Below are 6,240 nucleotides of genomic sequence, written 5' to 3' on the forward strand. Positions count from 1 at the left end.
TGGCAGGTGTGCTGTGAAACTCTGTATTTTGAAAACTCCAGTGTTTATAATTTTGAGGAGAAATACACCAAACATAAAACTAGTCATTTTTATTTGATCCACTAAGCATTTGATTTCTCCTTTACTTCAATCAATATTCATACACGTTGTTCTCTGGATAGAGCTTCACTAGGTATTTTATTTTCTTTCAAAGGACTCCACTCAGTTAGTTTGTGTATATTTTACCACATGGGCAGGAGAACAGTGAAAAGTGATGGCTGAGAAAGTACAAGAAAAAACAGGACTTCAGAAGTGAGCCTTTAAATGGGATATTTTCTTCCTTTGATTATTGGGTGCAGATGGAGACCAAAAATCACTCAATGAATCAGATACTGTGATATCTCATTTAAACCTAGAAATTAGTTTGACAACTTGGGAAAGGAAGTAACACATGGCAATTTTGTTTATAGAAGTATAAGCTCACATTTGCAGAAAAATGTTTTCCTCTTACTCATTTTGTCAGGACAATGACAATTTCTAGATGTATTCCCAATAGCATTGGCTACAACTCTGTTAAGAATGGATAGCTAGTCACACTTTCAAATGTAGATCTCTAAAAATGTAATAATAAAAAATAAGGATATAAATAAGGATATAGACTTTAAAGTTTAAAAGTGAGTTATAAAAAGAAGAAAGTTCTGGATAATGCTGAGGTAATTGGAAGCATTTATTATTTATGGGATAGTCTGGAAAGAGTTTAAAGATAATTTAAGGCTAGAGAAAGAGGACCTATAGAAAGTTCTAAAATTTTGAATACTGGCCCTGGCCAGGTGGCTAAGTTGGTTGGAGCATATTCCCATAAACAAAAAAGTTGCAGGTTTAATTCCTACTTAGGGCACATACCTAGGTTACAGGTTCAATCCCTGATCCAGGAATATGATGTGGAAGTCTTATTTTATAATTTTTTGAAAATCCAGATGATGCATACTTTTAAAAGGATGGTTTTAAAAGAATAATCTAAAAAGTTACTCATCTTTATCTGTAATTTTTATTACTTCTTCCTTTTGAATACGTATAAACATCACTAGCATATTATACTATAAAATGAGCATGGAAAATTATACTGGTTTCACATATTTGGTAGAAAAGAGAAAATGAGGGGACATCTCTCATATGAGATGCAAATCAGAAAATATATGTGATTTAATGGCAGATTAGCATCATTTATTTTTATATTCACTGCATTTTGTTATTTTTAATAGAATTTTATTTGTCAGGATTTGGTTCCACAGTGTAAGTTATTTAACAGATATCATTAGGTTGCTAAGCATTAACACTTAATTATCATATTAATAAACAGTTATTACTCTCTTCTACACTGAGCCTTGCCTCAGTAGCATTAGTATGCATGCACTGCTCTTAGGCAACTTAATTGTCCTTAAAGAAAATCATTACAATTTAAATGAAATTGGGAGCTACTGGTTAGGGAAGGCTATAGGGCATGCACAATACATACTAAACAAGGAACTGTAATTTCCCCAAATCACATTTTTTTAGTAATTTCACATCACAGCACTGTATCTATTTGGTTAAAGGGAAAACAGTTTATTTTTTTGCCTCACAATTTTACAAGGGCACCATTTAACCAAGGGCAGGCAAGACTCCGGAATGGTAGCAAAGGAACTTGAGTAAATCAAATAATTTCTTTGCGGCTAGTAAATTGTTGTCAGCATTTGCAACACAGGCAATGAAGCAATAAAGTATAGCATGGTGGGCAGCCATCAACCACTACGTCTGCCTCTAGGACGGAGGGCAGCAGGAGGCCAAAGACTTTATGGAGACAGCTGTTGCCTCTCCCCACATGTGACTTTGTTTGTTCATTTCACAGCAACACACTTCACATGCTGCCTCAAAAATGGGGAATAGGGTCGCCCTCCTGTGTCATGTTATTTTTTCCTCATAGCTGAGAGCTCATTTTTTGCATCCTCTATCATAAAATGACTTAGTTTAGTGATTTACATTAATTATCTGCTATTGAAATGCAAAGAGTTTAAGTATCCCTGGAATCTTATTTTTGATAGATAATTGATTAATGTTCTACATAACCGTAACAACTCTTTATTTGTAGTAAGTGACTTATTTGAAAACAAGTATTTAATTCATGTATTTGGCATTTTCAGATTAATTTGTTAGCAACTGAGAATTAACCTTCTTAGTGTCTAACTTTGTAAGACTATAAGAGGAGTGCTTACAAATTGAATAAAAACCTGCCTTTTCTGAAACACATAAGCAATAACCTAGGAATTTAAAATATTGAAATGAAATCACAAGACTGCCAGGTGTTGAAGATTCGGAAACTAGGCACCTACTAGGCCCATTGCAAAGGTTTCCTTTTACTGACACAAGTGGGATATTTCCATTTTACATTCCAGTTACAGATCTCCATTTTGCATATTAGAAAACTGAGATGGAAAAGCTTCATTAATTTTGCATAGATCTTATGGTTATTAAATGACTGCACAGGGTTTAGGTTCCAGGCCTGTTGGCCTCTGGAGCACATATTCATATTTGAGCATCTCACCACAAACCCAAAAAATCACCTATATTATTAACCAAGACCATCCTGTTACATCTAGAACTTTCTGTGAATGCAGCAAGATAACACTAATTTAGTAATCATTGCAAAATAATTTATGGAGCTTCCCTCTTCTTAGGCAATATGAGTTATTGTATTTGTTTTGTGTTCTCCATTAGGAATGCTTCCTGAGTAAATCCTATATTATGGCAGTGCTTCATAGAATTTTGTCCTCCTTTCCATGGGAAAATCAAAACAAATTAGAGAGCAGAAGTGAACATAGAAATTGGCAAATGTGATGCAAAGTATCTGGAGTCCTTGTGGTGGTTTATTGAATTTTCAGATTGATGACAGAAGTATGTCCTTAACCTTGTGCTCCCTAGGAATGTGACCTTGGTTTTGTCCCCCAGAACTTCAGCTTTCTTATAAAATAAGGATAATAATAACTTATGTCATACTTACTCTACAGTTTTAAAGGGGACAAAATAGATATTCATGATTTGTTGTTAATACCACAAAACAATGAACAAGTGACAATTTGTTTCTACTGAGTTGTCGCAATATAGGAGAAAAGGCATGGATTTTAAACTCAGTCAGATAGACCTCGGCTGGAATCACAAACATGAATTATCTGATGATGGTAGGTTATTTCTTCTCTCTTAGTTTCAGTTATGGTGTCTTAAAATTGGAGATAATAGTGGATTATATTGGTGAAGTAAAGATGAAAGAAAATGTATGTAAATTTCTAGAGATATTTACAGAGAATATCTGGAGAAAATGATATCAATAACTACCATTAATCCACATGTAAGTGGAATAATCTAACAATAAAAACTACAAATTAATTCCATAAACAATGTTCAGAATTTATATTTAGTCTTTATAATTTAAGTTATTGAGTCCAATTTATGCACCTAATCTAGATTCACTAATTCCCACTTTCCTTCTCTGTTATTTGACCAATAGAGAATATTACCACGGCAGCCTCCTCTGCCTCACTGTTAAACCTGTAAGCACTGATAGCTATCTAACCTCTCCTGGGCTAAGGACTAGGCAGTCTCCATCACTTCCATTGCAGTGGGAGTTGAAATAACTCCAAAGTCCAAGATCACACATAATGCCTTATGAAACTGGGACCAGTTTAGTAACAATCTGCATTTGCTTTCTCTCCAGTTTTGCTGAACTTTCATTTTTTACCATCATTTTACTACCTTGAATTTCATCCACCAACAGAACATGAGCTTACAGTCTTAGCAAAAGCCACAATTTCAAAGGAACTTGGGCTGAAACAATTGCCCAGGAATGGCCCTGCAAAGTCAATCTGCATGATGAGTTTCAGAGTGGACACTATTGGAATGAAATAGGACTTGTTATCAGTGGGTGTTAATAAATCTTTGCATTCAATAACTTTATAGTTAGTCATGTTCACTTGAGGTATAAATGTAAGGCAAGTGCAATTGATCAGTATAAAGCCAAAAGTTATTAAACACTTATAATGCGATATGATTTTTATGACCGTGGAGATCTTATAAAAAGCTAATTGTCGACTTAAGCGAGGCTACCAAAACCAAGAGCCTCTGTGGTAGATTTTAAGACTTTTAATATTATTTTAGTCACTGGACAGTTTCTTTGAAAATCAGACCAAAGATCAGATTATAGGATTGGTAAAACTGCAAAAGAGTTTGTTGTGTTGCTATAATCACAAGTGTCTTACATCTAAGTGAGCATCATGACAGTGCAATAGTGCCAGAAGGCAAGAATAAATACATGCTAATTAGAGGTCCTCTAGATTAGAGTAATTTTTATGGATTGAGAAATCTGAGGCATTTCAGGATAACCTGCATTAAGTTGAAGACAAGTTGTTGATTAGAGAACTATATATCTCTAAGAAAGAATCACTGTGCTTGATAAGTCTCTTTGCATTATGGATGCAGCATGCATATTGCTCCAAACCATTGTCTAGGACAGTGATGGCAAACTTATGACACGTTGTGTCAGAGGTGACACGCAAACTCATTTTTTGGTTGATTTTTCTTTGTTAAATGGCATTTAAATATATAAAATTAATATCAAAAATATAAGTCTTTGTTTTACTATGGTTGCAAATATCAAAAAATTTCTGTATGTGACACGGCATCAGAGGTAAGTTAGGGTTTTTCAAAATGCTGACATGCTGAGCTCAAAAGGTTCACCATCACTGGTCTAGGAGCTTCTTAATGCTAAAATATTAAAAACCCAGTCTTCAGAGCAGGTTGCCCTGCTGTTCATACATTAATCAATTGACTGATTTATGTTAGAGAAATCATTGGTAGACAAGGATACTGAATTCTACATATGGGATATTCACATAAAGTTCTGGAGCAAAGCCTTGCCCACTAGGGCAGAGAATTAAACTCCTTTTGAAAAGTATAGTTTTGCATGCATATGCTGGTAACTGTTTTAATCTAAGCAACTGCTTTTGTCTGAGTACCTGACCAAGAAACACCACCAGATTATGAAACCAGAAATTTCTACCATGAATGAACTAAGTATTTTTTTTTAATTCAGCTAGTCCTAAGGTTAAGCAGATGTTATAACAGTAGAAGATTTAATGAAATTGACACACTTAAGTGTAGGCTGAAACAGATTCAGAAAGTGTAAGTATGCCGAAACCGGTTTGGCTCAGTGGATAGAGCGTCGGCCTGTGGACTGAAGGGTCCCGGGTTCGATTCCGGTCAAGGGCATGTACCTGGGTTGCGGGTACATCGCCAGTAGGAGATGTGCAGGAGGCAGCTGATCAATGTTTCTCTCTCATTGATGTTTCTGGCTCTCTGTCACCCTCCCTTCCTCTCTGTAAAAATATCAATAAAATATATTTTTAAAAAAAGAAAGTGTAAGTAAATTAAATGAACAGACTGCCCAGACTCCCTTGTCACCTACTTCTGTTTATCTGATGTCTATTCTTCAACTCACAACTATGTCCTTAAAGAGGGTAACTTTTGACCAATTGACAGAGGAAGAAGAGACTTAAACCTGACTCACAGATAGACTCCACAATACATTGACACTATCTGGAAAGGGGCTGCTGTCATATTATACCCCTACTCATACATGGCCCTGAGAAATATTAGTCAAATTAAATCCTATCAAGGGGCAAAGCTGTGAGCAAAATACTCATTCAGCCATCCTGTACAGAGGGGAGATATTGTCTATGTATGGATGCACATGAAATGCTTTGTAGTAGATAAAGAAATAAGAATGGAAGACTGTGGGCCTGACTGGTTTGGTTCAGGGGATAGAGCATCGGCCTGCAGACTGAAGGGTCCCTGGTTGGATTTCAGTCAAGGGCATGTACCTGGGTTGCGGGCACATCCCCAGTAGGAGGTATGCAGGGGGCAGAGGAATGATGTTTCTCTCTCATCGATGTTTCTAACTCTCTATCCCTCTCCCTTCCTCTCTGTAAAAAATCAACAAAATATATTTTTTAAAAAAGAATGGAAGACTGTGGATAAGGATGTTTGGAGAAGAGAAATATGGATGAACTTACTGAAGAGGGCACAAAGCATAGAGATCATTTTGTTTCATGTCAATGCCCACCAATGTAATTTAACAAAGATAGATAACAGATGACCAATACTGTGAATATTAGCCAGTCTCTTTCCTGGCTATCTTGTTACCTGCAAAACTGGCCTGGGAGCAGAAAAGCT

General features: G+C 35.8%; 1 pseudogene; it reads right to left on the reverse strand.

Annotated features, from left to right (window-relative positions):
• The window catches only part of LOC102758084, a 40,110-nt pseudogene extending 36,133 nt beyond the window's left edge, over positions 1-3,977 (reverse strand).
• Positions 3,978-6,240: the final 2,263 nt, after the last annotated feature.

The sequence above is a fragment of the Myotis davidii genome, unplaced genomic scaffold (genome assembly GCF_000327345.1).
Source record: "Myotis davidii unplaced genomic scaffold, ASM32734v1 scaffold277, whole genome shotgun sequence".
Classification (NCBI taxonomy): domain Eukaryota; kingdom Metazoa; phylum Chordata; class Mammalia; order Chiroptera; family Vespertilionidae; genus Myotis; species Myotis davidii.